This window comes from Leguminivora glycinivorella, chromosome 22, assembly GCF_023078275.1.
Source record: "Leguminivora glycinivorella isolate SPB_JAAS2020 chromosome 22, LegGlyc_1.1, whole genome shotgun sequence".
Classification (NCBI taxonomy): domain Eukaryota; kingdom Metazoa; phylum Arthropoda; class Insecta; order Lepidoptera; family Tortricidae; genus Leguminivora; species Leguminivora glycinivorella.
Genome location: NC_062992.1, coordinates 10,972,723 through 10,985,373, shown reverse-complemented (window position 1 = coordinate 10,985,373; position 12,651 = coordinate 10,972,723). Strand labels below are relative to the sequence as shown.

The window sequence follows — 12,651 nt, the reverse complement described above, 5'->3', positions numbered from 1 at the left end:
AAGGGGGCCGTTATCATCGGTTGCGTGTGAGCAAGGCACGCGCGCACCGTACCCAGTTGGCGACAGGGCGCAGGAGCCTTTGTATCCAACAATCACTTTAATTGAAACATTTTATATCTGAACCAATTTCAACAGCAATTTTCTCTTGGATAAATCAGTTCTTGTACCTATTCAATATCAGATACGATCCCCTTTGACATTAAGATTTGACCTTTCATTGAGACTTGGATATATTTTTGGTCTGTTTCTATTTTATAGTCAGTCGTCTGAAGTTTAATTTTAAATTCAATAAAGCTACATTGATGAGAACAGTGGACGATCGGTTCTGTATACAAATGTGGTCCTTACTTTTATTTTATTATTATAAATTACCACTATAAACTGAAATAGATACCATACACTAAAGAAAAAGCGATCAAGCCCACTGGTGGCGAAGCCGCGAATCAAACCCGGGTCTCCAGCTATCGCGGCTGACGTGCTCAAACCACTACACCACCCCGACCGCCGAGGTACCCGTCGAAATTTCTCTAGTGTATGTTATCTCTGAAGGCTAGGCGCCTTTGACCAACTCTAAGGGCGAGCAATGTGTGCTAAAAAAACAAATAAAAAAATCCATACTAATATTATAAATGAGAAAGTGTGTGTGTCTGTTTGTTTGTCCGTCTTTCACGAAAAGACGGAACTACGAATTGAAGTGATTTTTTAAGTGGAGATAGTTGAAGGTGGAGATATGTAGATGGAGAGTGACATAGCCTACTTTTTGTCTCTTTCTAACGCGAGTGAAGCCGCGGGAAAAAGCTTACAGATTGTTCTCTACTTAAATTTTTAAAACACTAGATTTAAGATATTAATAATTTGATTTGTTACCTACGTCGATAAATTACCACTGTAATTTTTTTCCACAATATTAAATTATAACCAAAATTGATTAAAGTCTTCAATCATTTTGGTTATAATTTCGATGATATTTTGATTCGACTAAATAATAGTCAAAGAAATTGCAACTACGACGCATTTCCCGCGTAGCAGAGTTGTTTTTGAGGAAGAAATTATCAAATTAAAATTATACTTTTAAGTACAAGAACCTAAACGTTTGCCTAAAAAGGCACATTCCATAAGAATCTGCGTTCGTAATACATATACGTTCCCATGAATTTGACGGCTACTCACACCGAATTCGCGTATTTTTGTTGAAGTTCACGTGAAATTGACTTATATTTACACTACATTTCGTTATCCCAAGAAATACGTTTAATGTTATAAAATATATTGCATTTCGTTCGTGTTGCCCGTAGTTGTATTGACACGAAGAGAGTATTTTTGATATCATTGTACGTTCGAATTTCCCTGATGGTAATTTTATTTTGAAAAATCTCCAAGGGGTCTTGGAGAAACTTGTTGACTTCTACCTACTCTAGAGCGTATCAAATCCGATACAAACTATCAAGTGACTGAGTCGTTATGGTGTGAGCTAACGCCCAAGTTTATTGCATTATACATCAATTTCTTGGATAAATGCAATTTATTCCGCTCTGACCGTCCGAAGATTAGGTTAGACTACAACAATTTTCAGTTTATCTTATGTGGGAGAAAGTATGGTATACCTCTACATCATCTCTGTTTAATACTTTTCTGTTAAAATTATAAAATAATAATTAAAGATTTGAGAAACGGGGAGCTGGTGGCTTAGTGGTAAAAGCGTTCTACTTTAGATAGAAGATAATAAATAACAGTTAAATAAATATAAAACAAAGACAACATATTATATATATCGTTGTCTGAGTACCTGCAACACAAGCCTTCTTGAGCTTACCGTGGGACTCAGTCAATCTGTGTAAGAATAAGAATGTCCTATAATATTTATTTATTATTTATTTATTTAATATACATTACTATAGCTTTTGCCCGCGGCTTCGCTCGCGATAAAAAGAGACAAAAAGTAGCCTGTCACTCTCGATCCCTTCAACTATCTCCAATTAAAAAAAACACCACAATTTATCGCTCTGTTTTGCCGTGAAAGGCGGACAAACAGACAGACACACACACTTTTCCATTTATAATATTAGTATGGATATCAAGCACGATAATACTTAGCTTGAATTTATACCTAATTGCCCAAAGTATGTATTTAAAGTATAAGTAAAAAAAAGTAAAGTAAAAATAAATAAATAAATAAATAATAAATAAATATTATAGGACATTTTTACACAGATTGACTGAGGCCCACGGTAAGCTCAAGAAGGCTTGTGTTGTGGGTACTCAGACAACGATATATATAATATATAAATACTTATATACATAGAAAACATCCATGACTCAGGAACAAATATCTGTGCTCATCACACAAATAAATGCCCTTACCGGGATTCGAACCCGGGACCGCGGGAACATTTTTTTTAATACTACGTCGGTGGCAAACAAGCGTACGGCCCGCCTGATGGAAAGCGGTCACTGTTACCTATGGACGCCTGCAACTCAAAGAGTGTCACATGCGCGTTTCCACCCCATTGGAAACTTGTACATTCCCTTTTGCTGCTTTAAATACACAGTAAAAAGGAGTGCTTAAGTTCCAAGGAGGGTTCGGGTTGCCGACGACTCAAAGGACAATAGACGGAATAAGTCAGTTCCGTAAGTCCTCCCGTCATCAGCACACCGCACCCTCGTTGAGCTCTCGCAGCCTTACTCACCGGCAGGAACACAACACTATGCTATACTATTATTTACCAAAATTAATCAATTTACAGTAACAGTTGGCAGTGACTCCCACACTAGGCTGAGCCTGTATCGTGGAAGTCGTTAACATTTATCAGCAATTCCCGTTAAGTTTGTAAAAAATAGTTATTTGTTATACAAGGGGGCAAAGTTGTATTTTAACGCCGAGTGTGGAATTGAGAAACGAGCAAGCGAATGGATTCTATAGTTGAACCACGAGCGAAGCGAGTGGTTCGAGAATAGAATCCTGAGCTTGCGAGTTTTTTTAACACACGAGAAGTAAAATACATTTGCACCCGAGTGTAACACAAACATTTTCCCCTCACTATAGCGAGGAAACTACAACGCAAAAAAAGCGTTTATCACTGCTACCAGTAGTTCCACGGGTGGTAAATCATCTTTATTACTAGATTCACCTACTTTTATCAATTTTAAAGCAGTTAATTTGACTTTATTCAAGGTCAAATTACTTTACCCACTAGTGGTAAAATGCGTTTTTACCCGCTGGTATTAAAAGACAAAACACGTGTTTCCGAGCTAGTGAGGGGAAAAAGTATTATGCTTTTTTAATAGTATGCCTATTCAATGTTATGAACAATTATGTTATGCCAAATCTGTTATGCCAATTCATATTATGCGAATTAATGATGGGCTAAATATAGTGCACCCCCTCTCCCCATCATCAATCAGATCAACTATCTAGAACCATAATAAGTAAGAGTTTTGAATGATTCACGATTATTTTCATTAGACTTATATTGACTGAGATAATATATATAGGCCGTGATTACCTTCCACCCGCCTTCTTCGGGTTTTCGTGATCATTATACATTTGCGTCGAAATATCGGGAGCTCGGCAAAAATTAAAAAGGCAATCACGGTCCCGGTCAATATTTAAACCATAATTACTATTTTCACTGATTTTTTGAGTTCAATTCAAATGAAATTTCCATTTTCGCTCCTTAGTAAATCCGTCTCACACTTGACGATCCTTACGTCAATGTCACTTGTTTTAGCTCAAATAAATATTTATATCAAGAAAAGTAAAAACAATGACATAATTTAAAAAAAAAACAGATTTCAATCTAAATTGCCCTATTTGATCAACAATTCTAAGATGTGAGAAACCGCTATATAATACCGATCTTGTTGTGTCAAAAGTTTCTAACAAAAACGTTTTTTTCTACACTGACATACCGATCTGTATCGTACCTTGATCTCATATTTGACACTTTATACAGTTTGAATGGGGCCGAATTGTATCTTGATCTAATATTTGACACTTTATATAGTTTGAATGGGGCCGAATCGTATTTTGATCGAATATTTGATACTTTATAAAGTTCGAATGGGGCCGAATCGTATCTTATCTAATATTTGATACTTTATAAAGTTCGAATGGGGCCGAATCGTATCTTATCTAATATTTGATACTTTATAAAGTTCGAATGGGCCCGAATCGTATCTGGATCTAATATTTGACACTTTTTAAATTTTGAATCGGACCGAATCTAATGACTTAAATCAAGTATAATTCTTGAAAACTACTTTATAAGATAGTTATAAGGTAAATGCACCTGATATGAAACTAAAGAAGAATCTTCCACGCCATTTTAGTTGTAAATAACCGCCATTTAAAGCACTTGGTATAAAGCTCAGATCTAAAAACATATGTAACTTTGTCCCTACAGTTATAAGATTCAAAATATATAACGTCTAGTTTTGTTACCACCTAGAGAGTTGTTACATAGAATTTACGGTAGTGAAAATTTATTCGTCTACAGACTGCCATGATACTTGCAAAGAGTTAGATTGAGACTATGAGACTATTTTTATTATAATACTAATAATAACAAGTGTTTGTAATAAAGTTTTACTACGTATACTTAGACGAGAACAATTTTATTTTATTATTTGGCTAGGGATTCGTAGTTTTTAAAGGATTTGAAAAACAAAATGTCAAGCGTAAATATCTACAACCGGCGATATATATTATATTATTAACTAGCTTTTGCCCGCGGCTTCGCACGCGTTAGAAAGAGACAAAAAGTAGCCTATGTCATTCCATCCCTTCAACTATCTCCACTTAAAAAATCACGTCGATTCGTCGCTCTGTTTTGCCGTAATATATGGACAAAAAAACAGACACACACACTTTCCCATTTATAATATTAGTATATGGATATTTAGTGAAGGCTGTGGACCGTGAATAGCGGCTAACCAACCGACGTCTGATGTGGAAACAAAGGAGCAGTATGTATAGTTTAAACTGAAACAATATAAAAGCAATTCCCGTTAAGTTTGTACATTTGGATCACGTCTCTGATTTTGATAAAAATTGGTAGGCTGATAGAGTCCATGATGCTGATCAAGATCCACTAGGTTTCCCAAAATGTCCTAGGTTGATTGTATGAATCCTTCCTTTTTTTTCAGATTTCTTTACATTTTCGGTAACAAAAAATGAAAATAATCGGTCAATATAAGTCTAATGAAAATAACCGTGAATCATTCAAAACTCTTAACAAAAAAGGAAAGTTTCATACAATCAACCTAGGACATTTTGGGAAACCTAGTGGATCTTGATCAGCATCATGGACTCTATCAGCCTGATTAGCAGAAACGTCTGCAATCGATGCCGTTAGGCTTGGAATAAATTTAAAAGTGGAAAATGTCTGCTCTGGGTGAGACTTGAACTCACGGCCTCTGGATCGATACTCCAGCGCTGAGCAGAGCGCTGGAGTATCGATCCAGAGGCCGTGAGTTCAAGTCTCACCCAGGGCAGACATTTTCCACTTTTAAATTTCAGTGAAAATAGTTATTATGGTTTAAATATTGACCGGGATCGTGATTGACTTTTTAATTTTTGCCGAGCTCCTGATATTTCGACGCAAATTAGGCTTGTGTCGTTCACGAACTATGAACTGTTAGGAATAAAATCCCATCAATGACCGAAATGAACTGAATCTTACCGTGGTCTGAGAATCGGTCTTTGCTCATTTAGTTCAGTATAGGATCGGCGAGCGCGAGCGGTTGGGATCGAGAACGAATGTGTGACTGCGCCGACCGAGAGCGAGAGCTACTTAGCAGAGCAACAAAAAAAGTCAAGTTTTCATATTAAACTTCGGTTACTTACAACCTTTCGGCCCGGAATGTTACTATCTGTGGACTATTCGTATCATTTTGACACTATTCGGTCCCATTCGTTCTGATCTTTTCGACCGCAGTGGTCGCTGGTCTGGCTGAACTAAATGAGCAAAAGACCTAAAAGAGCGAACTAGTTCGTGGGAGCGATTGAACGAGATCGGAGCGCTCCGATCAACGAACGAAACGGCACAAGCCTAACGCAAATGTATAATGATCACGAAAACCCGAAGAAGGCGGGTGGAAGGTAATCACGGCCTATATCTCGGTCAATATAAGTCTAATGAAAATAATCGTGAATCATCCAAAACTCTTACTTTTTATGGTTCTAGATAGTTGATCTGATTGATGATGATGAGAGTGGGTGCCCCCTATTTAGCCTATCATTAATTCGCATAATATGAATTGGCATAACATAATTGTTCATAACACTTAAGAGGCATACTATTAAAAAAGCATAATACTTATTTCGCATAACAATGACTCTGAAATAATTGAAAAATGCATAACATCAACTATAACTTTAATTGTCCTAAAATTAATTCCCATAATTCTAAAAAAACAAGAAAATTAGATAGGTCGCTTAGGAGGTGACCTTACAAACTGTATGGTAAAACCACGCAACCCTTCTTCATTTGATTTGTTACACATTTTTGATTTCATGACCTGCTGTTTGTTTCTTAATTTAATACTATTAAAGATCAAATAAATTTCAATACATAATTATGGTATTTTTACCAGCACTTAGTACTTTTCTTGTCAGATCGAACCTTCAAAGGACCATAATTATTATGTACTGAACAACGTCGTACGATACACGTATGAAGAGGGAATTCGTAACTCGAGTCAATTTAAAAAAAATCCCTTCAGTCGTGTTTTAATTTATCACCATTCGTTTCTAAATTCCTCTTTTCCGCAATTGTATCGAAATGTCAAACATGTCGCAGCAATATTGATATATGTAATAACGTGAGTACAACCGTAGATTCATTAATTATTTGTATCGAAATGTACTATTTTTTTAATAAAACTTTCCTTAAATTAGTATCCACAATTAATTGCATACGCCTATTGGGTAGTGCACTTTCCTGTTGCATGCACTCATATGCCAGAGCCACTGGGCCGTGCACAAATGCATTTCACCTGAAGTGCAATCATGAATCATGAATGCAGCTAGTAATAGCCTATTTCATTTACAATCAATCACGAACAGCCACGCCTGTGTCCCATAAAGGCCTACCCCTTTATGAGCACATGAAACTACTAAAGTCTCAGTGCCACTCTTGGCAATTAAGGGGTTGAAAGAAAACGAAAAGTGTGACATAGCAGTGACAGGTTGTCAGCCTCTCGCTTACGCCACAATTTCACCCAAATCCCACAGTCGCCTTCTACGACACCCACGGTGGGGAAATTCTTAACCCGTCACCACACGGGGATTGTTTATTTGTGGACGGTAATTGTAAATTACATAAGTATAATGCGTACAAGGTGTAAAAAATAACTAGTTACTACTACTTCACTGGCTCAGCGACCCAAAAAGGATCTTGGCCTCCGACACAAGAGATCGCCACTCTGCCCTATCCTGCGCCACTTCACGCCAGTTGGGTACACCGAGTGCGGACAGGTCTTTCAGGGCTTCCTCGCACCAGCGATATCTGGGACGCCCACGCGGACGTTTTCCACCCGAAACGATGACCTGGAGGAACCTGGAGGCGCAGGAGAAATAGAGAGCTGGAAGAGCTAATGGCGGTGAGAGAGGATCATGGTGTGAGAAAAACTAGTGTCTATACCAAATCTTGGGATTAGTTGTCAGAGCGGACCCCAGGCTCCCAAGAGCTGTGGCGAATGCCGGAATAACGCAAGGAGGATGATTATGATTAATTCATTTTCATACATTATCTCCATATTAAATCTGCGTGCTGTGCATAATTTGCAAAGTCACAAACCTAGAATTGGCTCACTGACATGTCAACTGCGACATTTGCATGTAATCCAAGCCGCAAATATGCCAGATACAACATTGTTGCTTCGCAATGTGCTGTGTAAAGTCGTGTTTTAGTTACATTTACATGAACAAACATTTCTAAATATTTTTTATGCTTGAACTATTTCAACATATTTCTATCTAGATATTTTTTGTAGATGTGTTTAATAGGCTAGTTTCCTATAGTTAAAATAAAATATTTTTCCCCTCACTAGCTCGGAAACACGTGTTTTGTCCTTTAATACCAGCGGGTAAAAACGCATTTTATCCACTAGTGGGTAAAGTAATTTGTCCTTGAATAAAGTCAAATTAACTGCTTTAAAATTGATAAAAGTAGGTGAATCTAGTAATAAAGATGATTTACCACCTGTGGAACTACTGGAAGCAGTGATAAACGCATTTTTTGCGTTGTAGTTTCCTCGCTATAGTGAGGGGAAAAGTTTTGTGTTACACTCGGGTGCAAATGTATTTTACTTCTCGTGTGTTAAAAAACTCGCAAGTTCAGGATTCTATTTTCGAACCACTCGCTTCGCTCGTGGTTCAACTATAGAATCCTTTCACTTGCTCGTTTTTCAATTCCACACTCGGCGTTAAAATACAACTTTGCCCCCTTGTATAACAAATAACTATTATGCAGTGCACAAAATAAACCACCACCTAATTAGAAGAAACATTATGGACAGTAGTTATATTTAAACATAATTTATATTTAATAAGTCAAAGAGAAAGATGTAGTAAAGTAAACGAATTGACCGTGACGTCACTCCTCAGTATTTCATAGTAATTCCATATTAGTAAATCGTTTTGACAGTTCTTAAATAGAAGCTGATTTGACTAGTAGGAAACTAGCCTATTAAACTGAACGCAACTGCAACTCTTACTTATTCAAACTTGTAGCGTCAAATATATTATCTATCTATTTGACTGCTTTTATAGGTATTCATAAATTCAACATGTATTTTATTATCCTACATTCTTGATTTGCGCACAGTTTCCAAAGTCACAACGTAAATGAAATTACATGTCAACTGCCACATTTGCATGTAATCCAAGCCGCAAATATGCCAGATACAGCAACATTGTCGCTACAACTTTGTTGCTTCGCAATTTTGCTGGGTATGAATTCTTCACGAGTAGGTACACTCGGTTTTATTGTTCAGGAAGTGTAATTAACGAGATAAAAGTACTCAATCGAGTAAAAGGATTTTGCTTTTTTTTCTCTTGAGTTGTTTTGTAGCCTGACAAGATTTCATTCGATTTTGGGTAAAGGCTCTCTTGGTTGTTCAGAAATTTTTCTATTTGTCTGGACTGTGGAATTGAAATTTCAAATGACAAATATTTCATAACATTAATTTAGAATAAATTAATTTATTTACATGAAAATAATATATGTATAAAAGATGAGTAAGCATAAAACATAATAATAAATTTTCATTATTTCTGCGATTTTCCTGTTACGAATAAATTTAATTATTTGACAAAAAAAAACGGTGTTCAGTAAAAACACCTAAATCCATAGTAATATTATAAATTGGACAGTCTGTGTGTCTGTTTGTTTCTCCGTCTTTCAAGGCAAAACGAAGCGACAAATTGACGTGATTTTTTAAGCAGAAATAGTTGAAGGAGTAGCCAGTGACATAGACTACTCTGGTCTCTTTCACACTCCCCACTTCCCTAAAATGGAGGAGGGGGGGGGGGGGGAGTTTGTATGGAGCATTCAGTAATTTTCGAATTTAACGCGAGCGAAGCCGCGGGCAAAGCTAGTTATTTTGTAATTACTTAAAGGTACCAATATTATTTCCTACCTGCCATATCTTTGATAGTCGATAGATTCACAAAGCAAAATATACACATACAAATAAACATTATACCACAAGTCAATACAGCAGTCCTAAATAAAGAAAAAAACCGTTTTTACGACACACCAGTACACTTTTACGACCATCGATAAAAAGGTGAAACGTGCTGATTTTGCCGAAATGTTGTGTTCACCCCAAATAGGATCAATATTGGCAGTTATAGTTTATTTTTATGTAGGAAGAAGCAAAGCGCTTCGTGCGGATTCGTGGACTATCCACCAAGTAAGGATGGAGACCGGCCGTGCGTCTAAGAGTCCGATGGTAGAATGGGGACGGTGGAATAAGCTCGTGTAGCTCTTGAGCACACTCCCCGAAGTGTAACCTGTAAAACACCGACAACTTTGCCCACCCTGCCTAACATAGGCTACTTGACCCTTTTTTAAAGTCTGTCTTATATGATAAAGTACTGTCCAATCAACCGAAATTAAATATTACCATATTTTATTATGACTTAAAACCAGCAAAAAATATTTTTAAAATATACATTTACGAAATCAGGCGAAAACAACACAGTCATGTTATCTATAGATTATCTGTGCATCAGGTCATTCTATTCGAAAACAACATTTTCTGACTTTTTAAGTTTGAAGGTATAGAGTTCAATATGTCAGTGATTGTGTTGACATGCAGTGAGGTTCGAATTCGATGACGTCACTACATCGCTGACAGCGTTTTCGGTGGCCAAAATGAATAATAAATTACACACATTTTGTAATCGAAAATACGTAGTCATCATACACTTTTAACTATACTCAGCGTTCAGTCAGTGCCCTCAGGGTGCAATATAACAATACGCTCAGGATGTTGTTGGGACTGCCCAGGCACTGCAGCGCTTCTGGCATGTTTGCGGGAGTGCGAGTAGATGGCTTCCATGCCATTATTCGGAAGCGTGTCGCCTCCATCATGCAGCGAGTGCGTGGGAGTAACAACGGCATTCTGAGTGTAATTGCTGGCAGTCTAGACTCCCCGATAGCTAGACACTGGAGCAGTCTACATGTGTATATTTAATAATGTAATATTTATTTTGTGTTTATTTTATTTCATTTTGTGTTTGTGTCATTCTTATTCATATTTGTCTCTGTGATTTTTACTTTTAAAAGTGTTTGTGTATGTGATTTTAATGTTAACCAAATGGGTCTTTTGTTACCTGATGTTATAAATAAATTAAAATTAAAATTAAAATTAAATTAAATTAAATTAAATTAAAATAAATTATATATATTAATTCCCAAAATCTAATAATATTGTTTTTTTATGTCAAATACTACAGAAGACAATCATTTATTGTGCCAAATTCGATATGAGTCTAGTAGCCTATTGCCGGTTTGGGTTTGCTACGCCGCGCCGTAGCAGCAGTGTAGAGTATATTTATTTTATCCTTTGCGTAGCAAAAACTAGTATCGTAAACATTGGCTGTGTGTATAGTATGAATTTTCTGAGATGAACGTTTCGCTTTTGCCGTAATCTGTTTAACAAAGGCCTTTGTTTCTATTGTTCACGGCGGTTAGCTCCCGTTTCCACAGCACGTGCTAAAGTCTCAGTGTAGTTAAAAAGCAACTATCATGATAGCAATAAGGTTCAAATTTATTAAACAGTTTGCAGTATTCAGGTAACTTTTTTTGAAGATGACAAAATGTGTTATCTCCGAAAGGGCTTTTTATGGATTTGAACCTTATTACTATCATGATAGTTGCTTTTTAACTACACTGAGACTATAGCACGTGCCGTTTAAACGGGAGCTAGCCGCCGTAAACAATAGACACAAAAGCCTTTGTTTAACAGATTACGGCTAAAGCGAAAAGTTCATCTCAGAAAATTCATACTATATAACAGGCCGGCCTAGCCGAAATGACAATCGCTGACGCTAATCGCCGATCAAAACGCAGCCTGGCTCTGTCACACCGATACGGAAGATCGATAGATACATATAACTGGGTGGCTAGCCGAATGGCACAATCGCTCACGAAACGCTCACGAAACGAAGCGCTAGTTAGTAGATATCTATCTCTATCGCGCTTGCGTATTAGCGCGACAGAGCCAGCGGCGTATCGCTTTCGTTTGGCGTCGGAGAAATGCCATTCGGCTACGGGGCCAGACTACGATGATATTTGGCTACGTTTGTGTATTTGGCTACGTACCTAATGACGCAATTAGGGGCATAATTATTTATAGTTTTACTAGTATAATAGTAGTTGGCATCTATTAAATATTTTGATAATATTTACATTTTTGTCAATCCATACTAATATTATAAATGGGAAAGTGTGTGTGTCTGTTTGTCCGTCTTTCACGGCAAAACGGAGCGACGAATTGACGTGATTTTTTAAGTGGAGATACTTGAAGAGATGGAGAGTGACATAGGCTAAGTTTGGAGCGAAGCCGCGGGCAAAAGCTAGTTCACCTATAATTTAGTTTACCCAACGATTACAGAAAGGCCCAGAAGAAAGTTCTATACTTAAACCTAAGTAGATAACAAAACAAAACATTAAAGCGGAAATAACTGACCTTTTTATTGGAATCCATTTCAAATCCATCATAAACCACAAAACCGGTAATCCACAAGAAATGAGCAATAAACTTGAAAAAGTTACCCAGTCAAATTGCCCAAATTTTGGGCAAAATCACTCTTACTTTTTTTTAAAACACTCAAAGGGACTTTCTGAAAACAGATATTTTATTTTCAAAGATCGGAATTTAGAGCAAACAGTAAACAAAGCTAATTCTGTTTGTATTCAAAATTGGAGCGCTTAAATTAACGGTAAACGTTTAATCAAACTATCTCTCTAATTAAGAAAACCAACAAACAACAAAACTTTAAACTTCATTTACCAACGTCTAAACCCAAATTCATTTAAAAATATGTAGTTAAAAATCACCGCACGTTTCGGACCATAATCACTAATTGTTATTCTTTTTTTTTAATCAGCTCATCAAACGAACACTGATTACAAAAAA

At 36.7% G+C, this 12,651-nt stretch overlaps 1 protein-coding gene across 1 annotated transcript in view; it reads right to left on the bottom strand.

Annotated features, from left to right (window-relative positions):
• Positions 1 to 12,651, bottom strand: part of LOC125238104 — a 317,546-nt gene that overhangs the window by 93,111 nt on the left and 211,784 nt on the right. The window lies entirely within an intron of this gene.